Genomic DNA, 27,811 nt, shown 5'->3' with positions numbered 1-27,811 from the left:
ATCTGTGGACGGAACTAGACTGAGGATATTCTATGATGAATATGATTTTTGCCTGGCTTATTTAAAAAGGTATACATTTTTGCCATTCCATTTGTTTAATTAAATATAAATAAAAACAGTTATTTTCTTTGAAATAGTTTTGTCCTTTACATTGTTTTATGATCTTCTGAGAAATGTGCTACTTATTTGACTGGCTGTAAGTGTATTTTTCCATCTAATTTTCCCAAAGGTTATAAATAAGTTTGGGTTTAACTGTACAGACATAGGCAGATATCTTTTTTGCATAGTAAAAGTTTAGGAAGTCAATGCTTGTGTGTTTGGAACAGAATGCTAAGCAGCATCTACAAGCTTAAGAGATGTAGCCGAACAGGGTTATGTGTAATTTCCAACAAGTTTTTGCCATTGGCCCCACATGTTTATTTCTGGGTCTTGATGGTTGGTTTATGTTATCCATAGCATCTCGGTTCCTGACTCCCTCAGGATGTGTCCCATAGGTTTCTTTTCCCTGTTCACATGACAAGGATCCCCCCCCCTCAGTTTTGTATGTCTGTTTGTACTCTCTAAAATTTTGAGAAGTTAAATGAAGATGGTTTTTTTTAATGGATTGAACTAAGTTCAATCCATTAAATTTTATTAGAGAATAAGAATTTTATTCTTATTTGCCATAATAAGAATAAAATTATTTAAACAGAGAGGCATTGAAAATTACTGCTTTACTTTGTTAAAAGTGCTTAACATATTGAAACACTTTTACTAGACCTCTTTTTAGTGGTAATGTATTTATTTATTATATTCTTGTACCATTTATGGTTGTCTCCAGCTGTACGATTTTAATGCTGTGTGGATGTGAATTAATGTGTGAGCAACAGATAACCTCAATTTCCCTATGGGATTAATAAAGTTTAACCCACCTACCTACCAATAAGTGTAAACACAGTGGAAATAAACAGCAATACCTGACAAAATGCAAGGTTTTTGTTTTGTAAAATATTTTTGATGGAATAGTTCATTTCAATTAAATTTCCATTGTTAATGTTACTCATTTACTTAAAAAGCAAACTTAAAACTTTGCTAAATCATGTTTTAAGTTACATTTCAGTATTCAGTCTTCTTTATGAGTCCGTTAACATGTCAAATCCAGACTTTGTCGTATTTGCCCATTTTGTTGTGCAGAACTTTTCCAAATCTTTCAGATTGTGAAGACACATTGTTTCCACATCCTTTTCCAGGAGACTTCCCAGGTTTTCTACTAAGTTTAGTTTTGATCTCTGACTAGTGCATTCCAAAAGCTGTACCTGAATTGATTTAGATTTATTCTTACTATAAAAATCTCTTCATCTCCCAACTTTCTGGCAGACACCTAAAGATTTTGGATTAACACTGACTGGTATTCGGAAAGGTTTGATCTCACTGACTTTGACAAAAAGTTCTGTTTGTTGTGAAGAACACCATATTTCACTCTGGATATGGTGTTCTTTTGGTTATGTACTGGGATGTTTTTCTAAAAGGGAAAAAAATATCCCTTTTGGAACTGTGACCAAAGTTCAGGTTTGGTTTCATTAGATCACATTTTTGCTGAAAGGTTTTGGGAAGTTGTAGACAGGGATGTATTATTTTTTAAAGTCTGCTGCAGAAGTATACAAGAGGCTTAAGACAATCTCTACAAACAAGAAATTCCTGTCTTAGTCTTGAGCTCTGAGCAGAAAGGCTGCTAACGTTTTGTTCTATTTGCACTGGTGTGCCACTCAAAAGATGGGTGCTTCCAAATTTTCAACTGCATCACATTTAACTTTGTAGTTTTACAGTGTTTTTTGTAATCACTGTTCATGAAGTCAATATTGATTTGAAAATGATTAGCAATATAGTAAACAAAGTTATTTAAAGCAGAATTGTACAATTTAGGAAACTTACTAAAATGTGTTAAAGTTATAAAATGATTAAATGGAAGAAAATCAAAATTAATGCAAAGTTTTAACATTGCTCAACAGCTCACAAACATATCAAACTGAACATTTAGCTACGTTTAGGCATTTTTTTGTAAAGAACTATTTCTGACTTGAACTTGGTGAGGAGAAGTTCTTCTGGAATATTTTAGGTAAAGTTAAACTTGATCATTATTTCTCTCTCATCTGATATTTGCTACTGCCTGCCGCTGAAAGGCTGCAGGGAGAGTGGGCACTTGGGGAGAGCTAGCCTGGTTGAAACCTGCCTCTTGTTCTACACTTTGTTTTGCACAAAAAGTCTGGAGACCTGGCTATGGAGAAACGATTGCTTGCTGGAAGCATGGACTTTGTTGAAGTTTTAAACGATGGGATCCCCAACATTTGTCCGTAACGTATGCAATACAGCAGCTCGATGAAGCTTACCAGACATTGAATTTGCTTTAAACAGTATATTTATGGTGAGATTCTTGTTTCATCAATTTATTTTATTTTATTTACTTTTTCCAGTTTTCATTTAAAGAAAAAATATGTAAATGGTGTAGTAGAAACAGTGTTTGGGTTTAAATCATTTTATAACCTAGTAATGTCTGGATAATTTTACTTTCTGAAACTTGCACAGGGGGCAGTTTCACTTTTATTTTGCTTTGGGTTTATTCTTTTCTACACAGGATGAAATACCCGTTTCTTCTGCATTCTGTAGATTACTTTGCTTCGTTGACTGTCTGTCCTTCTGTGTAAAAACTCTTTTGTATTATTTAACTTGCTTTTGGAGACTAACTCTCCCCCCCTAATTTTCTCTTGCTCCCCTGTGAACTGAATTTGACCTGGGCAAGTAACATATTCAAATTAGTGATGTGTATACACATCATAACAGGGTTGAAATGATCACCAAATTCTGCTTATAGTCAGTGCGTTGGAATCACTGTTAAAATGCATATGGTAAGAGATGCTACTGTGTTCTTGTGGTTCTGTCCGTATGTTTTAATAAGTGTTCAAGTAGAAGGCAATTGGTATTTTTGTTAAAAAAAAAATTTCATCTCTTTTTTTGTTTCCTAAGAAGTCTTACTAGTATTATCGTGGATGGTGTATCTCGTGCCAGATATATATATATATATATATATATTTACATGATACCTATGTACAGTGAAATCATTTTGGTCTTTTGTAACATCTTCAAACTACGACTTTTGCCTATTTTGATCATTTTACTAATGTTAGGAAAAGCCAGCTGGAATTTCTTTATGGTTTTTTTTAGATTTTTTGTATTTGACAAATGTGTTCCAAAGTAGAAATGCTGCCGATGATTCAGCAAAGCGCAGCGGAACATTGTTAGAAGCACTCTATATTAAAATAATGATGAAATAAGTACAATGAACAAGGTTTCTCTGAGGAAAATCACCTGTTTTACAGTGATGAAGTAGACAAAGAAATGGATTTTTCAGTTTTAAGTTTTTTTTAGGAGGAAGGGCAATACCCTCCTCTATAACTTACTACAGCTATGTTTACACAGCAGGTAAATGTGAACCAAATTTGATTTTCTTTGATCATATGTGACCCATATCAGATTTTTTCGTACTAGTCTGAAGAGCCCAATTGTGATCTTTTCACCCACCAAAAAATTCTGTTTGTGCCATATGTACCATATGGTACTAAGTCGGATATGTATACAATAATGTTCAAACTGTTTGCAGTCTGAACAGTCATGTCACACTTTATCCGACTTCTACGTCATTGACGTGAGACATGCATCACAATTCTGCACCAGAGGGAGCCAGGTGTAGTTCACAGGTACTTGCTTCTGCTGATTAATGTTAGATTAAGCACCATTACATCGTTATTATATATAGTAATGAGACAGCCTTGTTTGGGTGGCACTTTGTTGAACATTGCTCTCTCTTTGATGGCTCTGGAATTGAGTAGCCATTCTGTCAGCTGTTTGCACAGAGACGGTCACTTGGCTGGCTTATGCTCTGGATCGCACACCTGCCAACGGTTTTCTATATGTTTATTTTCTGGGAAATTTGTTACTGATGCACGATATGTCTGCACAGACATTGGTATCGGCCATTATTAGTAATTTCTTTAATGTATCAGTATCGGTCTGATAGATAAAACTGAGCCAATATTAACAACCAATATTTAATTCTTTAGTTTTTCTTTTTATTCTGAAGTTGGAGGGAGGGCAATGTAGTATTTATTCAGTCATCTGATGGTCCACATTTTCACATTGGTGCACTCCTGGAAAATGTGTAACTAGGGCATGCATCATTAGTTTTTCAAGAAGTTTGTATTGAAACATGTTCATATTTACAGATTACATTGTATTAATTTAGAGAGATGGAAAGATTGCATTCATTGTTATGGAGACAGTTTATTGTAACCTTTTTATGCATAACACTCTCAGCTATGTGTTTAGTTAAATTTTGTTTACTTTGTAATCATGAGGAATTGTTTTCTTTCTCTGTACCTTGATTATTTCAACAGGTTAGTACTCTTATTCCCACAGGGGAACTCCCCTTAGGATTCGCTTCAGTACAAACACAAAAGCGCATCTTGCTATCATCATCATTACTCCTCAAAGCCATCCCAAAGAGGTCTGGCCTTAATCCTGTTGCAGTCCCACCTGCCACCCTTCCTGTGCTAAATCTGACAACTAGATTCTACTTGCTAGTGGTCTCAAATCCCTCTGTGGTGCCTTAAATCCAGATAGATGAAACAAATGCGGGTTCAGACCAGAGTGGAGGGGGTGTTAACCATAATTACTGGAATGTCAGCCCAACACTGGGCCTCTGTTAAATATCCTCACATGTCGTCCTGCCTAAATCCTGATTAAAGCCCTGTTCTCGTTGTATAGCTGAAGAGAGTATTAGGGGGAAGGGCTACAATATTTCACTGAGTTCTAAATTTCTTTTTATGATGTTGTGACTTTATAGTATTATTGATCATCAAAAGTCACACTATTAATAATAATAATGATAGTCTTACAATGTCAGATTTATTGTAGCTGCATAATGTAATTTAACTTGATTGTATTCTAGTTGAGAAGTATCAACATGTTCTCTTTTAAGATCATAAGCATTTCAAGTTTTGAAATTGTACTACATTTGTTCAAAATTATTTTAACATTGAATATAAAAGAGCTTGTCCAATTTAGGGTAATTTAGAGTCATTTATGTCAGAGTACAAGTATGCTAAAACAACAATAACATTGTAGCAATGTTCCTTTAGCATTTTATGAACTCTTTGAGCCAGAACATTAAATACAGGAAACCAGTTGGTACGATGACGAGAACAGATTGGTTCTCTTGTTTTAAATGAAGTAAGGTGGATTTTTACTGTGGGAACTTTTTAATAAGCTGGAGCCATTTTCGTTGTTTTTGCCCGTGTTATTTTCACTGCAGGAAAGGGGACTACCTCCCTGACAATCAGATTGTCAGGGAGGTAGTACTTTCTGGATGTGTCCAGACAATATTAGGAAAACAACAAGCTGATGCCATTGAATATTGCAGTGATGATATCCATTTTTTCCTCACATTTTCACATACCATATTTTCCTCACTACTTTTCATCACAATGTCCTTTCTATACTCCCACCTGATGTAGATCTGACAGATTAAGATCAAAAGGTTTAGAGTTTAAAGGACAGTAAAATACCGTTCAGGTGGCCAAGTATGTTTTTAACATGACTTTTAATGAAAGTCATGAAAGTCTGAAGGTATGTGTTCCAGATACAATAGATTAGATAAACACTGTGTGCTTAAGCGGGAGTGTTGGAAATGGTGGTAGGTTCTTAAAGAGACTGAGACCAATTTGGCTATGATGCAAAGTCAAATATCTTTTAAGTTGTTTTTGATACATGCAGCATTTTCATAACTGAAGGTAACATAATTACTTTATTGCTGAATAAAATCACACTGTACCTGGAAATACACACCCTTTTAGACATCCTGTTCTTTTATTTTTGCAATATTTAGTCCACGAATCTGGCCTCGCATTCTGATTTGTTTTGGCTAAAAAAAAATCCATTTAAATTTCCAGTGTGTCCTGCAGCAAAAGAAAGCCGTAGCATGAAAAATCTGAATTAATTTAGCCTTACAAACTATTTCACATGCCCACTTGGCAGTGCTGGTACAGACAGGAGGCAATTTATCACTAAATTGAATGTTTTGTTGACTTTCCTTTTGAATTCAGAGACGGACTGTTGTGTGATGTGATCAAGTTTACAGGAGCAGCATTTGGGTTTAGCTAAAAATGCAGATTTTAAAAATTGATAACCCATGTTTGTTTTGCTTGCTCATTTATATAGTGCATTGCTCATCTCTTACGACTGTAATATATTGTTTCAGATATGGGGAAACATGTTCAGATGATTTACTATTAACTGTTGAATCCCTACAGCAGTGCTTTACAGATTCAGAAGTTCACTAGCCCAATTTAAACCTAATTTATTGATGAAGATGCAATTAAAAAGATCATTTTCATCAGGCTTTGGATATTGTGTCTGGCATAAGACTGGCACACTGTTATGATGGATTCCTATATTTTGTACATTGTGTGAAATTTAAGACAACCTGGAGGGAATGCATAAATTTAAAAGATTGAAGTAAAGCCCGCACAGTTGCATCTCTTTAGCTTGTAGATGCTGCTTATCATTCTGCAATCGAACCTTGCTGTATTTCTTTGGGGCCTTATCTGGTTCCCTCAAATGATTGGATTACATTGCATGTACCACCTGCTTTACTGAAGTAACAAAACAAAAAAAAAACTTTTTTTACTACTTGCACCTGTGACAAGGATGAATAGGTAAAAGCTGAGGCTGGCCTTGTATTTTATCTTGTAAAATTTTTACCTTGATCTAATTTTTATTCCATTGCTATATATGCTTTTTATAATTATTGCTTTTGGATTATCAAACGTATAAATTCTTTTTTTCCTGAAGGAAGAAAATGTCATCAAGTGAGTCTTTTACCAATTGTAGCAAAATGACCAGGTTATAAATCTGTTTTTGTGTATGCAAATTAGTGAGTGTGTATTGTTGTTTTTCACATCACATTTATGTATTTGCCAAACTATGATATATTTAGGGTTAAAGTATAATACTGTTGAATACTAATATTGGATGACATTGTGTGGCTTTTTCAACATGTAGACAACAGGACTGTGGAGATTAAAAACTAAAATCCATATTAATCATAACAGTTTGGTTTTGGTTGGATATGCTCAGATCAAGTTAGAAATCATTTGGTTGTAACCAAAGTTTATCATTTCCTTCTTTAGCTGTTTTTGCCATGTATAGGGAATGTTCTGGTCATTTTTATGTAATGGGATTAATAAAAACAAAGGTTATCGGTGGGCTTGATTAATTATTTTTTTTAAACTTCAAATTCTGACAATGTTTCTTGCTAAACATTATAATCAGTTGAATTTTTTAGTTTGATGTTTTTGGGCTTTACATGTTTTTTTGTACATTGTCCCTGGTAAATAAACTAATAAAGCAAACTAAACATGCAATGTGTGTGTACCAAGAGTTCAAAACTGGTATTAGCTGTTTCATTAGTCAGGCTGTCTGCTCAAGTAGACTTTGCAGTCAGTCGGCTAACAGGCATGTAGCTTGCAGTTTATCAATTGTAATCTTAAGAGTGACTGATGTGATCTGTGCTACCGAAAGTGTTTTCAGAGAGCTGAATCTACAGGTTTTGCAAGCCAGCTCAACATCAGTGTGTAGCAATAGGTGCTGAGCGAGGCAGAACGGTATTACTTTTATCCTCCAGACAGTGGGAGACAACTCTGGTCACGGCGGCTCTTTTTATGGCAACGTATTAAAAGAACCCATAGATACTATGTGACAGAAGATTTTAGTGCTTTTGAAACCCTAAACCCTTCCAAATGTTGCCATCATAACTTTGTAGCGTTTTTCTACCCACAGAAGCCTGGTTGGCTGTGGACACATTTTTAAAAAACCATTGTGAAGTGAAACTAGACTCCCAGGACTGTTCCCCCTTTAATGTTGTTCTGAATCTGCATCAGTTTGTCACTTGTAATTTAGTCATAATTGGCCACAAAGACCATGAATTAATTAAGCCTTAACATTTAAAACTGAGAGCATAAAAATCAATGAATAGTTAATCTGCCCTTCCCCATGGTAGAGCAACCATCTACTCTTAGTGAGGCTAGATGGTTGCTCAGACTATATGATTTATAGAAAGAACCAGTATTGAGGTTTGTGATTCTGCATAGCTTTATAGCTTTACAGTTCCCAACTTCATGTTTATGTTTTTGTCCATTTTCACTGTGCCAGAAAACTGTGCGATTACTGATCCTGGAGGGAGAAACATGACCCTTTTGCATCCACATACAGACACATTTATGGCAAGGAATGTGCATCTGTTTGTGTTGTTTCAGGAATTAATGCTTTTTTTTATCTTGTTTTTCAGGATTGTGGGGACGCTACAGCAGCAGGTGTTTTTTTTTTTTGTTGTTGGATTTTAGCCCACTGACATTCTCCCACAGCCATGGAATCGGTAGGTTCAAAAATATCTTTTAGAGAATTTCACATCAAGCCTGTTTCTGCTCCTTTTCTAAGGCTGTTTCTGTTGAGGCATTTTTAGTAAGCACCTATTTAAGCTTATTCTTTTTGGCTTTTTTGATATTTTTCCTTCAGAATATGGGTTGTGTTGCATCATGTATGGGCATTCTTTATGATGTGCCACCAGAAACCTTGTGTCTTACTTGGCTATTTTCCAAACCTATTGTTCTATGATAAGTGAACATTATTCAGGTGAAATATGCTTTATTATTTAAATATTAGTTTGTGTTTTCACTTTTAAAAGTAAATGAAAAGCTTTTCAGAGACGGTTTAATTTCACAAAGGGGTATCTGCCTGTACCTTGCCTTTACCTCTCTTGCATGTATTGTTAAACATGAAAGAGATGAGATGCCTGTACCAGCAGGCAGGCTGAAAGCACACTAGTATTGAGCTTTATCCACTGGAATGCATGTATTAAGAATGAGGCTTAGTGCGTGCCTAACCTCTGCTTTTCTGTCCCTTTGTCAGAGGCTGTGTGTGTGCTTGTCTATAAAAAGTAGGTCACAGCCTCTGTAATGCACAACTAGCATGTGTCCAACAGAAGTCCTCTGAATCCCCCAGTCTCTATTTCACACATACATGGCAGCACGCACAAATATGGCTTCCTGTTGGTTGTGTGACTGTAGCAGAAATCCCATATAAAGTTGTAGTTTTGGGTGAAATAACTGTGTATATTATGTCTTTGTCAAGAATATTAACACAGCATAAGCAGAGTTAGGGTAAATTTTGTCACATTTAGTGTTATCACATCTCCACTAATATAGTTGTTGAGATATTAGTGAGAATAGAAGGCAGATGCAATGTGGATGTGTCAGGCACATTTAAAGAGGAAGGTAAAATAAATACAATTCATAAATTTGACACCATGAGATTGTTGTAAGAATCAACCAAACTTCATTAAAAATAAATCTTAAATGGTATATTAACATCTGATTACAAAAGCAAAATTAAAAACAGTCAAATTCGTCTTATTAAATATTTGTTTCTCAGTAATGGCTCCTTACACTAACAGCTAGTGTTTTGACCTTTTCCTCACCTTTGTATAAATTAATTTTTCTTCTCATTCCCCCTTAATCTATTAGTCTCCTTCCGTCCGGCCCTCTTTGTGGCTCTGCAGCAGCAAGAGCTGTTTCTGTTCACCTCTAAGAGTTGTCTAGATCTTCTTTCTATCAGTGGAAACCAGGAAAACTAATCACAAAGCTTATTTTAATGCCAACAGTCTGGATGTTGCGTGTGTGCATTTGGGGGCTGGATAAACACTCTCGCATGCACACCCCCTCAGTCACACTTACACCAAACCCTCTGCCATTCTCCTCCTCCCATACCTCATGTGAGGCCAGTCACATGCTTTCCAGGCAAGCAGCTCAGTAAATCAGAATCCGAGTTTTATTTTTAACTGCTTTAAATCCTCAACCTGGTCTCATGGTTTGACAGAACTGACTGAAGTTGCTGGTGATCACTTGTTTCGTTGTCTTTGTTCTTATTTACCCGGTCACAGCCAACGCTCTCCGCATGCTGCTCACCTGAATTTTATCACAACAGGCCCTTTCTAACTTGAATTCCTAGCATGCAGTTCACTGACAGTCAGCCTGTTTTTTATTATTTTAAAAGGTTGGACTGTTGCGATGGTAGCAATTGTCAGTAGGATTTATTTTTTTTATGCGTCAAAAAATCTTGAATGGCATTATGTAAGAAAGGATGAAAAACTAAATTCATTATGCATCATTAAAAAGAAGTTTAGTTGATCTTTAAAAAGGACCAATTTCACTGAGCACAGATTTTATTTATTTTTTTACTAAGTTTCTGGCTAGGTCTAAGATGAAATGTTTTCATGTTGATTTTAGGTGCTGGAAGGGGAGGCTTGAAATGATCCTCTGCTTTAATACTTATTAGCTAGCAAAGGAGGGAGTCAATAAGCTGAGTTTGCAGGTATCCATGAAGTGTGTTGTAGTGTATGCTTCACAGAATCTGGTCCTGTGGTATCTCTAATAGTGGCCTGTTCGTGCTGTGGTGGCGCAGGGGGTTAGCACGCCCCACGTTTGGAGGCCTTAGTCCTCGACGCGGACGTCGCAGGTTCGACTCCCGGTCCCGACAACCTTTGCCGCATGTCTTCCCCCTCTCCTCACCCTCCTTCCTGTCTGCCTACTGTTGAAAAAAATACGAGCCACTAGCGCCGCAAAAACTCTTCGGAGAAAAAAATGGGAAAAAAAAAAAATAGTGGCCTGTTTTCACAGCAAGATTTTGAAGCCATAGTTTGGAAGAGAGTACCAAGTATGCCAAGACTGGACTAGTGTTCCAACTTTATCTACATCTGAATAAATGACATCAAAAATATGTTAATATTTATTAATCCAATTTCCAACATCAGAACTGAATGCTGCTCAATGCTGATAACTCTCTTTGCACTCATATTTCTACAGATGGGTTAGGACAGGGGTGCCCAAAGTCGGTTCTCGAGCAGCACGCATCCTGCACGTTTTAGTTCTTTCCCTGGTGGTAGTAACAACCTTTTCAGCATGTCAGTGTCCTTCTTAGGCCTTATAATGAGCCATCATTTGATCCTGGTGCATTAAACCAGGAAGAGAACTAAAACATGCAGGATGCTGGCCCTCGAGTACCAAGTTTGGGCACCACTGGTTTAGGACCTCGTCTTTAAAATCTATCTAAAAATAATTTTATAATTCGACTAAAGGAAGCATTTATGTTAAGTGATTTATAGCTTCCTGTAAAGAGTTGCCATAAGAGCTGTGTTTGGAAAATGCAACTGTATAAATGTACTGCATGTATCAGCAAAATAATATTGGAATCAGTGATGTGAGGTATTATCTTGGGACGCACTATATATTGCCATTAACATCATTATTGGCTGATTTTCATTTAAAAGAATTTAAATATCAGTATTAGTCCGATAAGTAAAATTTGGGTAGATATTAATATCTTATGTATGTATCCATTTGTTGTTGTTTATGTTTGTGTTCCTCTAAGTGGAGGGGGAGAATGTTGATGTAGGTTTTTCTGTGGTCATAAGATTGTGGTGTTTTTTACTGAGGCAGAGAAGAATTGTCAGCGGTCCTGTCGTTTTTTCAGGGTTTCAAAAGAATGGGGAGATATATTGAATCTCGTTTATTAGTCACAACTACATTGTTAATATCGATATCAGCCCATATTTTTATATCGGTACATCCCTAGTATTATATCTTTTTCCCTTCTTCACGTAGTGTGAATATATATTGTTTCAGTTTTTTGCATGTAGAGTGTTTGCACAGAACTAGCAACTGTGCACCGTAGCCGATCATTAGAGGTTTTGCTTTTATTTTGACTGTAATCTTTCAGCAGTGAAGCTCAGAGGGTAGATGTCGGTGAGTTCGATTTGGTGCAGATGAAAGGCTAAAATTCTTGTAATCTCAGACCTCTACTGCTTTTCCTCACAGCGCCACTTCTATCTCCTCCTTTTCTTCCAAAGCAGGGTTTGTTCCTCAGGAGGGATTAGTGTGAGCAGCAGATCTGAACTGGGAAGTGGGGCCTGCCAGTCACATTACATAACTCGCCCCCGCTACTGCGGCTCTGCCTGGCCTGGCTGGAGCGACGACCGGAGCGACGACCATAAAAGCTTTGTTTTCCCAACCTTCCCTTTTTCCTTCCCCAGTGCTGCTCCTCCCCCTTCCCTTAGAGGCAGACTGCATACTGATGTTTTATAGAAGCAGTCTGTTTGCAGGGAACAGGCGAGCCTCTGTGGCTCGGAGTGTGGAGGAATACGCTAATAGCCAGTTGAATGGCAGGGAGCTTACATCTTAGGCAGGGGAATTTCAGGTCTACTGTTGGTCATACAATTTCAATGAAATGGGTTGCAAGGAGATGCAGCACTTGGCTTTATTGCCTGCCAAGGGTTTTGGATTTCAGTATGTCCAGTGATTGCACAGAGGCTACAAGTTCATTCTGTGTTGAATTTCTCAAGGTTGACAGCCTGTAAGACAGTGTGAGAAAGAATTCCCCTGTTGGCTGCTGTTTCTCCTCTTTTTTTCTTTTATCTCATCATCCTCATTCTCATACAGTAGAGCTTGCTTGCTCTTTCTACCTGGGAGTTTAGCTCTGTTATTGGAGTTGGGGTCCAAACAAAGCTTGAATCTTTACTTACCTTAGAATTTGATTGTTGGATAGTTGTGTTGCTGTTTCTGTAAAGTTCATTAGATGAAAGCACTCACTGCAGCTACATGAGTTCTCACTCAACAAACAAGGCTGTGAATCCTTGATGGAAAAAGTTTCCACAGATCAGCAGTTAAAACTTTGCTTCAGTTGTTAACATGGTTCCCTCTGCTACCAAGGGTGACATTTAGTGAGCAAGATAACTGATTTGCTGAATGAATTTTAGCAAACACTTAACTGCAAAATTATATTGTAATTAACTATGCTTAAATGTTACCTAAATACAGATAGTAATTTCTGGAGTAGGACGAATCCTTAAAGCCGTTTAGCTATGACTTTTTGACCTGGCGATCTGAAGTATTTCTCTGATTTTCATCATCACATTCTTTTAATGTAGCTACATAAAAGCCATCTGATTTGGTCTTGTTGTTCTAAAAGTGTATTTTGTATGAAGAAGTTTGTCATAACCATAATACTGTGATTGAATGCCACCTTTTTTATTTAAATAAATGCATTTGATACTATAAAAATCAATGTCCTGTGTTAGGGGTACACATAAATTGACTGCAGTATCACTTTAACATGATAATATTGAAAAACCTCTTTATTAAAAAAAAATAGCAAATGTTTCCCTGACTATGGTGCTGTGCTGCTAATACATATCAAACATATTTAATTGGTTTTTATATGAGGCATTTATATCTTGTGTAATGCAACTATGCACATAATTGGAATGGAATACCACAGTTACTTGGCATTGTCAAATAACTTATCTGAAGTGTTTCATCTCATCTGTGACAAAAAAAAATCTTGATCAGTTAAGATCATTTATTTGGAAACATAAGACAACTAAATACCAACACGTGTTTGTATTCTTATATATTTTTGTCTTACCAATACATGGGGTTTTGATCAAACTGTTGTATTTAAAAAAATACATTATACACATTTAAGTATTACTAGATAATTATTTTTCCCTTTTTGCAGAGGGAGAATGATTGATTGGTAGGTGCATCTAAAATACATGGCAAAGCATAATCTTGTAAATGGTAGCTATTGATGTTTGAACTATTTAGGCCCATAACTGCTTGAAATGTTGGTGTTCTTTGAATCCCTCCAGCTAGAAGCTTATGTTTGAAAAATGGGTGTGAGATTATAAAATAGTCCTATTAGTTTCCATGCTGCATCGCTGTAAAACTAATCTGACACAACACATCTCAATGTGATGTAGCTTGAGTCTTATTTCCTTTCAGACTTGTCAATATAATTTAGACTCCTTCGTTACCTTTTTTTATCTTGAAATGAAAAAGAACATGATTTATGTAACCGCATTAATTGGAGTAACACTGCTCGTTATGCCGGTTCACAGTAAATATGCAAATCAGGTAATCATCCACTCCCCTCTAAAATGTAAAAACCAAGATTGTCAAGGACTCTGAGTCTCTGGCTTGCATTTGTATACAATCTTGGCTACATCTCTGCATTTGGAAATGGGATTGGGTGTTCTTTCACTGCATCAGTCGAGAGCCAAGTTCCCATCAAAGAGTAGCTGCTACACCAAAGACTGTGTTTAGATGTGATGGCTAATTTTAGAGCTGCTAGGCCCTTGTCCAAGGTGGTGGAGGATAAGATAACATTGAAGTAGCCCTCCCTCCCTGCACGGTTGGGTTTTGTTTGTATACCCAATAACTCTCATTCAGCCCCCTGTGGATGTAGTGAACAAAGACCTGTTTGTATGTTTACAAGAAAATCCTATTCGTGCTTTCACCTCTCGATGAGTTTCAGAGCCCTCTGAGGATTTGACAGCTGCATGTATGACCTAATAAAAAGCCTTTCAACATATCACAATGTCACGTGAACATGCTAGTTTCATATTTGAATAAGTGCGTTGGACCTTTTCTTGTTCTTTCTACTAATGAAAATGCAAGTGTACATGGCCATAATCAAAACATTTTCCAGATATTAAAGGATTGCTTTAAAAGCTTGTGATTTCTCACATTTTGGTTGGTGTCTCATGGGGCCAATAATTATTTGAACTTGACGATTGTTCTTTCTCTTTCTCTAGTATCACAATTAAATATTGTGATTAAAATCTCAATAATAAACCAAAATATCGCAATTGAGACAAATCTAAAAAGAGATTTGTAGCTTGCCAGATGTATTTGGTGTTAAAATGTTTCCAAAAAGTTTAAAAACACTTCTGGTTTTACAAAATCGGGCCATAAAAAATATTTTTGTGTAATAACATTAAGGCATGCACTCGCACACGAAACTACTAAAATACTTGGTGATGTACTCATTGAACATGCATGTAGCAGGGCTGTCCCAGCCAGGCCTTTCTCCCCTGTCCCTCTCACAGCCACAGAGCAGTGACCTTGGTTTCAAGTAGCTATACTCTGTTAGAAAGCCAACACCTCTCTGGGGATGGGCTGACCTTGTTGTCTGACACACTGTATGTCTGCACGCCCCTCTGTGTCTCTGTCTTTTATTCACTCACTGGCACATCAGTAGCTGTAACAAGTCATTCTGCCTCAATTTCAGTGTTTCAATATTGGAAAACTGTCCTGTAAGAGAGCAAACATCTTTGTTTTGTAGATTAAACACAAAGATAAAGAAACTGGGCGTTGAGCAGGTTAGGGCCTCTCCATAACCAGGTGTTTCTTCTTTAGACTTTTTGCTCTTTCAGCAACGGCATAATCTGTTTATGAGGATGTGAAGCAGTGCACGTTGTCTCGCACCCCACTCTTTATGCCCATGTCTTTTTATTTTTATTTTTTGCAGTTGTGTGTCTGCATGCAGTAAGTGAGGGAATGGGTTGAGACATGCTTATCCACTTTGTTCAAGCCTTACAGGTGGATAGTTATTATAAAATAGTTCTCCCCTCTATTATAATGGTTATGTGTCTCTCTGAAACAGCAGTAGCACTGTTTGAATAAACCATCCATGGTAGCTGTAAACTGCAAAGAGTTAAGGCATCACATAAAAAAAAAATTAACAGCCGTTTATTTTTAGAAACACTTTTGGCCTGCAATACTTTACTTCCTCTATAATTCTTTGTCCTGTAGGATGATGTATCAGAATTCTCTTTTCCCTGGTGGACTGTTTGTTTTCTCACATACAACTGTGTGCATCTGAAGTTATAAATGAAATTAGAGTTGGAAAGAAAATTGTGGGGGGTTTTATTTGGTTGCTTAAAGTCTGAAAGAGTAGACAGTCACCATTGGTTTACTTTTTGTTGCAAAACCATGAGCTGGTCGATTAAGACCTGTTGGAATCTGTCTTGTTTCCTTTCCTCAATCATTTACACAACACCAGAGCCTCTTGTTGCTTGGTGGACTTCTTTACAAATTGCATATATTCTTTGAGATGTTTGTTGTGACAGTAAATCCAAGGAGAACACTTTATCTGTATTTGCATGAATAGTTGGACATTTTGTCAACAGAATAAAGTTTTGGCACTTCTATGGCTGTTAATCAAAATGCCAACACAAACTTATATTGGAACCAGAATTATAATGTAGTATGGGGGGAAAAAAACAAACAAAACGATTCCATTTTCACAATGTCCCCACCACTCTTCATGTGCTCTAGCATCTCAGACACTGGCCACATTTATTAGCTTGGAGTGCGTGAATGCATCAAACTTAAAATCTGATCATAGAAAATGTTGCATCCAAGCCTTCATTTAAGACTGTGATATTACACTTATTGATGTTCTAGTGAGGATCGCAGAGCTGATTTTGTTGTTTTTAAGACATTTTGTTGTAATGCACTTGTAATCACCTATTGGTTACCTAGCAAACAACCTGGTGAGTAACTTGTACAGCAGCGGTTTCAGGTTTCGCCACCATGCCTCATAACTGCTTAAAAATAAAATGGCGTGTGGTGAAAGGAGAAAATAAATACAACCTGAGTGGAAACAGTGGATTAACCAGGAAAGGTGATGTCTCATGTTTCAGATAGTTAAAACAAAAAATCAATTGATAATCATCTATCGATTGATATAAAACCCTCATTGTTTTTCAGTCATGATAATGTCTTGCTAATGATCTTTGGAGCCTGAACTTTCAGACGCATCATTGTTCGGTAAACATGAGGTTGCACAATCACTATTCAGCATTTGCAAATCTGCATCTTTTTCTTGCTTTTTTATTTAGTCGTTTTTTGTAAGATTGGTTTTGTTTACATAGAAATAGCTGAGCTTTTCATTATTAAATGGGCATGTTTCCCATTTAACAGTGTGTAACTTTGCATGGAGTTTGAAGTTGATCTCAGCACCATGTGCTCTACGGTTGTATAATCACATTCTCAGCCCAACCAATATGTAAGCCCATAAGTTCATTTAAGAGTATCTAGAAGTTTTTCACTGCTTTAAATAACAAAGGACATTTCTAAAATCAGACTTATTTAGTTTTGCTGTGTAGAGACAAATTTTACCCATGTGTTTGTACTTTGTAACAAGCTGCATGTTGTATGAAAGCTAGTTTAGGGCCAGCAGCTAGGAAGGCAGATGAAGCAGATGGACCTGTTTGGACACAACCATTCCCATGCCACCATATTCTTCCAGTGCTTTTCCACCTGCATATCTCTTTGCAGATGACATCAAAGGGAGCAGAAGTCTGTGTTCAAGTGTGTGCGTGTGTGTGTGTGTGTGTGTGTGTGTATGCTTATCCTACAAAAAAGGGAAAATGGACATAAACCCAGGACAGTGAAAGAAGTCTTACCTAAGCAGAATTTTGCTTACAGGCCGTGTTTCTGCCTCTGCGCTGCCTGTCAGAATCCACTCTGCCTTCTCTCTCCAGCTCGATCTCCCTCTGGTACACTCTGCTGTCTGATCTCTCAGCCAAAGCAGCACTTTTATTTTTTTTCCGGCGAATGTTTTACCTTTTCTGGTATATACTCTACTGTGGAGTCATTGCAGCTTGTTAGACCCCATTGCTTACACAAGTGTTTTAACCTCCCAGGCGACGGTCTTGTTGCTCTGAATGTGTTTGAGTGTTTAATGTTTCATTAGTGTAAAAAGAAACTCTTTTTTAGCAGATTTTATTCTTAGAAATTGTGGAGTTATCAACTCAAGATAAATTTTATACCTTAACCCTACATTGGCTTATACAGTAGCATGCCACCATTGTAAAGCTTATTATGGAGGCTACAGCAGTTGATACTTGAGCTGTGTAGAAAGCAATGTATTGCTTAGTGATTACAACCACAAGTTTTTATGGTCAACACTGGCATGTTTCAGATGCACTGTCACCTTTGTGGTCTTGCTAGTTTATGTATGTTTCAGGAAACTTTAAGAGAAAATTATTTACCGTTTCTGGCATTGTTGTTTTACATTTATACTTCTGCCTGGCTTTGAAAACGTGGTAATCCTTGATTTTCCAATAAAAGCTTCACCATAGGTGATATAAATTGATGTACTGGTATCAGAATGACAAAGTATCAATGTGGAGTCTGTAATGACTGAATAGCCACATCAGATACCATCTGGTCTGTCTAAAACAGAACTGCTGTAGGTTATGTATTCAGATCATTATCTCCAGACCTAATTTCAGATCATTCAGTCCAACATGTAAAAAACATTTTTCCCTTTCCAAATGAAAGACATTTAATTAGCTAAAATATAGGGTCTTTATCTTCAAAGAATATACATTAAAATATATAAATATTTAATATTTAACTTTTGAATGAAACAAGCAAGAAATGTTCTTATGTGTAGAAACAGTTTTTATGGAGTCGGCAAATGTTTACCTTCTTAGCTAGGCAGCTAGTATCGGCCAGGAGAGGACTGCTCTTGTAGTTTTCCTCTGAAAGCAGTGAGAATAAAAAAACATCTTCAAAAAGCCTTCCTCATGCTGTAATAGTGTTCTAAATAACCCACATTTAACAGTTTGCTCTTTAGTTGTTGAAATATTCCTGCGATCAATATAAAGTCTCCTGTTTTACTGGGAAAAAAAATACATTTTGTGCAAAATGAATGTTTTTATTTTTATTAACTTTGCATTGTATTTTTTTTTACTTGTTCTGGATTTCTGCCTACAGTGAGCAAATGTGGGCTAATGAAAAGATGTAGTCAGAAATTTTCCTTCCAGACTTCTGTTTCCACCAACAGTCTGTCCATTGTCACCACACCGACTCCTGCTGTTGTCAACCTAAAAAAGTGAGAACAGATTATGGAATCAGGGCTAGCAGGACAGAGACTTCTGTGGTTTTCCCCAGCCCTCTGTGACTTTCACTAGAGTTGTCATAAGTGTTATTACTCATGTAGCTAATTCAGAACAGCAATTTCATAATTTGTGGGTTTCTTGTTGCAACTATCAGTTATTAACTTAGCTAATCCTTCCAAATAATATTTTAGATTTCATTTGATCATAAGTAGGAGAACATTTTAAAAATGCCATAATGAGATGGTTAAAACACAACATGGAAAATGCACATGGAAGAAGTGACCTCACAGGGCATGAGCTTCAGTAGTCCAATGGTCTGTAAAACCTTTAAAAACAAGTGAAATCAGAGGAGGACTGTTTTATTGGTCTTATTATTTTCAGTCATGTAAATGATTATAAAAAAAGCAGTAATGAAGGCATGAGAGGGAAAAATACAGGATTTAGAAACACCTTTTCTGTAGGTATTTTGTAAGATCATTGATTGCACTGAGGCACACAAATCATTAAAGAGATACAAAGTAAGTTTTCAGGGGGTTTTCCACAGCATTCATCAGTATAGCTCTCCTTTTGTTTCTTCTGCTGTTCTCCATCTAGTGGAGCTCACCTCTTTTGTGACCTTTGACTACTGTAAGTGCGTTGCTGCGGCAGTCTCACAAGCTCCACACCCTTGATATCAGGCTTATATCAACATATTTTTAGATATGGAACAAAGCTGTCTTTGTTGCAGAACGAGCAGATATTTTTAATTCTTCACATGTAGGTTATGAAATTGAATATTGTTACACACGGCCGTTATGACCCATCTGTCTGCTGTTGACTACTTTATCCAAGCTACTTGCACTTTTGTTTTGCCAACACGGATACATAATGACTGAAACCATACTTTCACTGCAACATCAACAGACTAAATGCTACACTGCATGCAACACACTGCACACACTATGGGCCAATAGTATGTGCATAAATCGGTTTTCTTATTATTTTTTTATATAGTTAAAAAGTGGATTTTAGTATTGTAGTTGGACCTATAAATGGATTAAAAAAATCTAGAAATTCCTAGAATATTTGTTTCGTTGTCGGCTGTGACCTCTCCAAGAAAAAAAGTTGATTTTTCAGTTTAATTTTAGCTGCCTAAATTTTCTAGCAATGTATTCTTTTTCCATCTCATTATTCAACATTTGCTCCAGTTGTGAGGATTATATTTAGAAGCGTTGTTGGGTAGAGCAACACTATTGGTAGCAATGGTATTCAGTGACTTATTCTGCACATGCCAGGCATGTTTAAACACTACTGTCCTGCTTGTGTCTTACTGAGTCAATCATTGTCCATTGTCTTTTTTTTTCTCTTTTTTTTTTTTTGTCGTATTACAATGTTTTTATTTACCCAATAACCTACCACTGTTCTTTCAGTTGTATTCAACTCTGTAATAATGACAAGCAGAATATTTTCATGGCCTTGTAGGAATATAATTTTTCTCCTGAGCCAGTAAAACGAGGCTGAGTATGTAAGGCTTAGTCACTGGCCTGTGTCTACAAGACAGGGATTGTCAGAGGAATTTCATGGGAAAACCACAGCTTATGCTCTATTCAAGCAGCAAAGAAGTACAAAAATAGTTGTTTTGTTTGTCTTTTTTTGTAAGATGACAAGTTGCTGAGGTATTGCGTTATTGGCTAAATCCAGTTGACTTCACCAAATATTTCTCACTCAGCTTAAACAAAATCACATTGGTTTGTGGATCAATGATTTCAATTAACGCGCCATTATCTACCTTCAGCAGTCAGTATAGGTTTATATTATCACTACATATTTAGAATGCAGATTACAGATATTGTTTTCTTTTCTTTTTTCCCACCATGTATATCCAGAAGGGGAAAGTGACTCACACTCATCCACCCTCCCATTTAGAGAGTTTATGTGCTTGTTAGGAGCTGGTAGCTTGTTTGTGACAGTGATGTGTTCAGATAAGACATCGGAGGTGTGTTTGCTGTCTATTTTATACCCTCCATCTTTTTCTGCTGCTCCTATTCACATCTCAAAGCTTCAAACTCGCCCACAGAATGCGCTTAGTTGGATGTAGTGCTTTTATTTTGTGAATCATATAATGACTCATAATCCTAAACTCAAGAGTTAAACAGTGATGACCAAGTGAATAAACACATGTGGAAATGCAACTCCTTTGTTAATATAAACGATTACAAAACATGTAATCTCCTGGTGGCATTAAAAGTTAAGTCTGTGTTTATTTTGCTTGTGCAAGATAACTGAAGTGCACAAGCAGTCAAAACAACGGTCAGAACTACTCATCTCAAACTAATGGGTAGGCGTTTTCTGCCTTTTGACTTTGAGCATTTATCATGTGCTTTCTTTTTTCCAGTGATAGTTCCATATTTTAGTTTCTGTAGCTGGCAAATAGAGTGAAGAGTTTGGATGTGCAGATTTTGCACCACTACACTATTTTGGGTCTGTACTGGCTTACCGTGTTGCAGACATTTTTATTGCAGTTTGAAGTGCTGACGGAGCTCTGTGTGGCCGTCGGTCTGTCTAGGCAGTGCGTGTAACATTTCACCAGACTGTCCTAAACATCTGCCATATGCTGCGCAGAGATAAGCACCTTGTTCTTGCTAGAAGTTTCTCCTTCTATTAAATGTCTGTTCAAAACAACGTTACACACGTTTTCCATTTGAGGCACAAAAGTTTCATATTTTGAAAAGAATGTCATGTCGATGTGAATCCTGCCGAGTTGTTCTATGATCCCAGCTGTATTTAGTGAAAGCACACATATTCCCACCATCTACCGATGTGGTGTGAGTGATAGAAATAATGATTAGGATAAGTATGTTTGTGTGTTTATTGTCAAATTAAAAGATCTTTAATCGCAGCTAAAGCTGTCCTCTGATGTGGCTACAAATCTGACTTGGAAAAGAAGGTTTTGTTGTTGCTTATTCCTATCACACCTCAAATGGCTGAGGAGAGAGTTGGGATATTTAAATGAGTGAAACAGGAGAAGTGATGGATGCTTACCTTCCAACAAACAGATGCTAGAGTTCTATTTTTTCAGCTTAAAACTATCTTCCAATATTATCTATTATTTGTCTTTCACCCTGGCCTTTATGTTTTGTCTTTCATTTGACCATTCTAAACATCTATTATACTATATTTAATTTAAATTTGTTTTATACTCCTTTTTGTCTGGGAAAGCTGCTTCATTATTAAACTTATCTCACTTTATTATTTTAAAGTATTTGTACTACGCCATACTTTTTACAAAGGCTTCACTATTACCTGCCTTACAAATAAGAAAGACATTTCTACTGTTTGAAACTATTTCCTGATGCAAGTGCCACTTATCCAGGTTGCCCTGTTTTAAAAATACATTTGGCAGGCTATGGATGTGGTTTGTAAAGCAGCGGACTGCAGGCTGGCTGCCTGAGCCTGACGAACTCGCTTCTTACTCTTCTAGTCTTGCTCAATAAGGAGCTGAGCAGAAAAAAATTTAAGTACCAATGAAAAAATGTGATGACGACTTTATTGTAGCTGCAGGTTACAATAAAGTTGAGCTGATTTTATGTTTTATAAAAAGCTATAAAATCTTGGCTTAGATTTTAACATTTTGTGTAAATACTATTAATCCGTGTTTTTTATTATACAGGGAAAATCATGTGCTGGGCTGGTACATGATTTTATGTTGGTTTTTTTTGGTTTTTTGGGGGAGTTATCTCCGTCTAACACATCTGAGTGGGAGGTGCACAGCTACAGTGCAAGTGCCTCAGAGTTACTGCAGAGTAAAATAAAAGTTCATGGCTTCTCTTTAAGACCAATCCTGATTTCCTTTCAAAAGCTGCACTTTTTTTCCCCATTTCTGAAATGTTGGTGACCTCATGCCAGCTTCACCTGTGCCCCAATTTCATTGTGTTTTTTTTTCCCCCGTGCTCTGCCTCAGCCAACTAAAACCAAAGCCAGAGAGAAATGAGGTCGTAGGTAGCAGTGTGAAAAGAAAGCACAGTATTTGTCTCTGGGAACTAAGGTGGACAGAGAGGGTAATGCTGTACCAGTAATACTCTCTATTTCTTTCTTTCTTTCTTAGTCTGTCATCTGTGACTTCACTGCTTGGCCAGTAGAGTAACACCGTGAATCACCTTTGTCTCAATGTAACATTTCTTCACCCTGAACTGTTTGACTGCTCATTACTTGCTTGCTTTACATAGCTCTTTAGGCACAGGACAGTGTTGCTGTATTAGTATTCTACAAGCATCCGTGGTATTTTTACACCCCATCAAAGCCTGTAAACAAAACCTTAAATCATAACATTTCCCTTTTACTGTCATGTTAAAGTTGCTCTCAGTGAAGCACTTGGAGTAGGCAGAGCTACTTTTAGGCAACAGTGTCGCCTACTTTCTTAGCAAAACATGTTAGTGCACTTACTTGTTAAGTGGTTAATTACTATTCATGGTGAAGGTTGAACAGTTATATGTGATTGTATGGGTTTGTGCGAAATTGACCGTTATCTGGAGGTCTGTTTCGAGCCTGAAGGGAACGGGAACAATTAAGAGCTGGGATTTGATGAATGCATAGCCATAATTGTCAAAAAGTAGCATCGACATTTAGAAGAGAGTTAGAAGTACAAAGAATTGTCTTAAGTAGAAAAAACCTGTTTATGTCTAGCAATACATTTCTAATCAACGTAAGAATTTTACCTGTTTCCCATTTAGTACTTTTCAATTGTACACATTTTAGTTTAAATAATTGTGAAAGTGTATTTTTTAGGTTATGTATTATATTAGAACTGTAGGATATTAAGAAAATATTGCATTTTGATATTAATGTAGAGTACTGCAATAATGCCAGTTGCATTTACTTCTCCCTTTTGTTTCTTTTCCATCATTATGATCTTCCTAAGCCCTTCCTACACCCTTGCACTTTAGCATTGTGGATACTAAAATCTTTATCCGATGTTGGCATTAAGGGCAGCATTAGTCCATCCAGCTGGCCAGACATGCTATTGGCAAGCATTTTAATGCACGGCACCTGGAATATTATAGCTAACCAAATGCAGCACCTTACCGGCCTTTAAAATTGTAATATTGTATTCTTTAAAATTGCTACGATGACTGTGATTCAGTCATTTCCGTTAAAACCTGTGGCATGTTTGACAAAATGCAGATGAATCTTATTGTCAGTGCAGATAAATGTTCACTAACAGATGTGTGAGGAAATTGGTGAAACGAGCTTCCACATTTAAAATATGCAATTTGAGAGGAGACAAATCACTGGAGCAGTTCTTGTTGCTTGGAAACATACAGTGGATAGCAACTACCTTGTTCAGAGTCAAGCGTCAGACAGAGAAGGATAAGGCATATGATGATTTTTTTTTTTATTATTCTTTGTATTTGTACCTATATATTTGCTGGGAGATTTTTCTTCCGTCGTTTCCGAATCATAGTTGTGCTTTTTGTTGAAGAACATAGTTGTTCTGTGTTGGCAAAAGAGTTTGACTTCTAGTTGTGGTGGTAAAGGTTAGCATGAGGAGCTTGGGAATGTATTACGTCAACAACAGTGCACACAAAGATGGCAGAAGACGCATGTTTGTGAGTGAGTGGGAGGATGGTGGAGCATTGGGTAGCATGTTCTGATGGAGCCGGATGTGTATGTCATCAGGAATGAGATGAGATGGATCTGCTCTTCACCTGTCCTGTACAGAGATGTTTTACACACATGCTCACACGCGCACACAGCATATGAAGGGTACCCTTCCCTGAGTGCTGGTGGGATAATCTGATGAAGCTCCCCAGCAGCATGTGTGCCCACCTGTTAGTATAGCCCCTTGTTCCCACTTCAATCACTACCACATTACTGAGGAGGGAAAGATGTGTGTTTAGATGAATGTGCAACTGTGCTTCTTGACTTGAACTTTTCTGTTGAATGCTTTGCCACAAGCTTGCATCTAGCTCTGGGTTTAGATTGGGTTAGAAAGATGTTTTTGATTGCTACAGTGTTGAGGGGAGCAGAGTCGAGCAAGGAGGAGTTTTTTAACCGAGTATGCTTTGCAACTGTGCTGAGTAGTTGCACAAGCAAATCCTTTGAGCTGCTCCACACTTACTAACACTTAAAACAGCCTCTGTTATTATTCTGAAACAGACTTCTCTTACCAGCAGGCCTTGCTGCTGTTGGCATGGTCTTTAACACCCCCAGCAGTTGTATAAATTAATCATCCTGGTAGCTAGAAAGGATAGCTGACAGCTGTTGAGTTGCTGACCAGCTGCTTTCCTGCCATGTCAGTGTGAATGTCTGTGTTTTCTGTGCAGCAGAACTCGTTCAGACCTAGCTGGTTGTGACAACGCAGCTCACTAAAATCCCTTCGAGTAACTTCAAGAGCAGGGCTCGCTTGGAAATCAGTCATAATTCCATTTGGTCATGACTGTTGATGAATTTGATATTACTTGATTATTGAGCAAAAAAAACAAAACAATTTAGTCTACAAAGTAAAATCATATCATTGTATTGAAAAATAATGGAATTTTAATCTAAAAAAATAGGAGTGATTAATCGTCAACCACAATTGAGAAATTTATTAATACATTTTCAACTGAAGTACAAATATAGAAACAAATTCTGAATCCTTGCTGTCTGTGATGAAAGCCTGTTTGGCTGAGCAGCAGCAGCAAAGGGGGGGATGGGTATGCTAAAGAGTGGGCTCTGACGTGAATAACACACAACAAAAGTGTAAAGCAATAAATGACAAAGTGCTGAAGCTATTAAGTAAGGTGCTGAATGCCGAGGAGCAATTTAGATGGAGTGGCGTGTCCTTTCCTTTCTTTGTTGTCTCCGTCTCTTGGCTGAAGAAGCCGGCACGCTCTCGTTGGTCTCCTGCACTTCCTCTCTGCAGCTCAGCGGCTTTCACACTCTGCAGAAACATGAGCCTGAATAAATTGTCACACGCTCACAGATTATCTTCCCAGGATGTTATTTTGTGCAGGGAGGATGTTTGAAATGCCAGTCACAAGCACACTGCCCCCTCCCCCATCATCTCTCCTACACTGTCTTTTACAATGTATCCTTGAGCAGCCATGGATTGGAGCAATATACTGTTGCTAGGCTCTACCAGTGTTGTTTTTTTTTTTGTTTAAATGTATAAGTATTATTTTTTAGCATTTGTTTCCCGGCACTGATCGCATCAGTGTAGTGTAACGAGGCAACAAGTAGGCTTTTCTCACCCAAACACTTTATGGAGTCTGATTTACAACACAGCTATTCACACCATCCTGCTTGTTCCTCTGAACCAGCCCCTCTGTCTCTCAATGAGCATCTTCCTTTTCATCTCCCCTCAGTCCCTTTCTAGTCTTGTTCCCCTCATTTCCTTTTAAAAAGTAACCTAGCCTGCCCACCTCCTGAGCTAACAGGGCGAGATGAGCCATTCGAGGCATAGAGGGAGGAAGATTGAGCGCGGCCGAGGCATTGACAGAGTAGTGAGGCACAGCAGGGGTGTGGGAAGCTAAATATAGAGTGGGTCTTTGGAGCCGGGATGATGTCACGGGCCATGGAAGCAAAGAGAGGCAAACAGGAGAAAAACCTGCAGGGTTTAGAGGCTGCAGTCACTGCTATCAATTGGCCAACAATCACGAGGGATGTACAGATGTGAACATTTTGGCTGACATCGATACCCAATATAAATATTGCAGATATGGTGGACAATTGATATTTACCAATATTATATACACTCCTGATCAAAATCTTAAGACCAATCCAAAAATTGTAAGAATTTGCATTTTGCACCATTGAATCTTAAGAAGGTTCTAAGTAGAGCTTCACAATGTTAAAAGGACAAATCAGTGCAAGAGACAAGAACATTTGAGCAGGGAATTGTCTGAAAACTGCATTTACACTCAAACGTGATTTCTTCAGCTGATCAAAAGTTTAAGACCATAGTCTTTAAAAGCCAAAAGCTGTGCAAACATCTGGATTCCATGTCATTTTCTGTGAAGTCTTTACACTGTCATGACCTCCTGATGGCAAAAGCAAAAAAGCTCACTGACTTTGAACGTGGTAGGATTGTTGAGCTGCATAAGCAAGGCCTCTCACAACGTGCCATCGCTGCTGAGGTTGGACGCAGTAAGACAGTCATTTTGCATTTTTTAAACGAACCTGAGGGTTATGGAACAAAAAAGTGAAGTGGTAGACCCAAAAAAATTTCACCAGCTCTAAGCCGCAGGATCCGATTGGCTGTCCGTCAAGACACGGGACGATCCTCTACCCAAATTAAGGCCATTACTGGTGCTGACTGCAGCCCAATAACCATCAGACGGCATCTGCGAGAGAAGGGCTTCAGAAACAAAAAACGTCTTCAAAGGCCACGTCTTCTTCAACGCCACAGAATTGCCCGTTTGGACTTTGCAAGGGTGCACCAAACATGGGACATTGAAAGGTGGAAGAAAGTTGTCTTCTCTGATGAGAAAAAATGTAACCTTGATGGTCCTGATGGCTTTCAACGTTACTGGCATGACAGGGAGATCCCACCTGAGATGTTTTCTACACGGCACAGTGGTGGGGGCGCCATCATGATTTGGGGTGCGTTTTCCTTCAATGGAACAATGGAGCTTCAGGTTGTGCAGGGGCGTCAAACAGCAGCTGGCTATGTGGAGATGTTGCAGCGGGCATCCCTCATGACTGAGGGCCCTCGTCTGTGTGGTAATGATTGGGTTTTTCAACAGGACAATGCTGCAGTTCACAATGCCCGCCTGATAAAGGAGTTCTTCCAAGAGAATAACATCACTCTTTTGGACCATCCTGCATGTTCCCCGGATCTAAACCCAATTGAGAACATTTGGGGATGGATGGCAAGGGAAGTTTACAAAAATGGACATCAGTTCCAGACAGTGGATGCCCTTCGTGAAGCCATCTTCAACACTTGGAGCAACGTTCCCACTAGCCTCCTGGAAACACTGGCATCAAGCATGCCTAAACGATTGTTTGAAGTCA

The 27,811-nt window shown here is 37.7% G+C and overlaps 1 protein-coding gene and 1 long non-coding RNA gene across 3 annotated transcripts in view; one reads left to right on the top strand and one right to left on the bottom strand.

Annotated features, from left to right (window-relative positions):
• ankrd11 (ankyrin repeat domain 11) overlaps positions 1-27,811 on the top strand; it is a 118,372-nt gene that overhangs the window by 26,440 nt on the left and 64,121 nt on the right. For both annotated transcript variants that reach the window (XM_028014710.1, XM_028014709.1), the window contains exon 2: positions 8,378-8,464. The gene's annotated coding sequence lies outside the window, so the exon portion shown is untranslated. The remainder of the gene's footprint in view (positions 1-8,377; positions 8,465-27,811) is intronic.
• On the bottom strand, positions 753-23,138 carry LOC114143021 (uncharacterized). Its single transcript, XR_003595143.1, has 3 exons — positions 23,127-23,138; positions 17,572-17,575; positions 753-915 (listed from the first exon to the last, which is right to left on the bottom strand). It is a non-coding gene; the product is annotated as an uncharacterized LOC114143021 (long non-coding RNA).

This window comes from Xiphophorus couchianus, chromosome 4 (genome assembly GCF_001444195.1).
Source record: "Xiphophorus couchianus chromosome 4, X_couchianus-1.0, whole genome shotgun sequence".
Classification (NCBI taxonomy): domain Eukaryota; kingdom Metazoa; phylum Chordata; class Actinopteri; order Cyprinodontiformes; family Poeciliidae; genus Xiphophorus; species Xiphophorus couchianus.
This window is presented reverse-complemented; position numbering and strand designations above follow the sequence as displayed.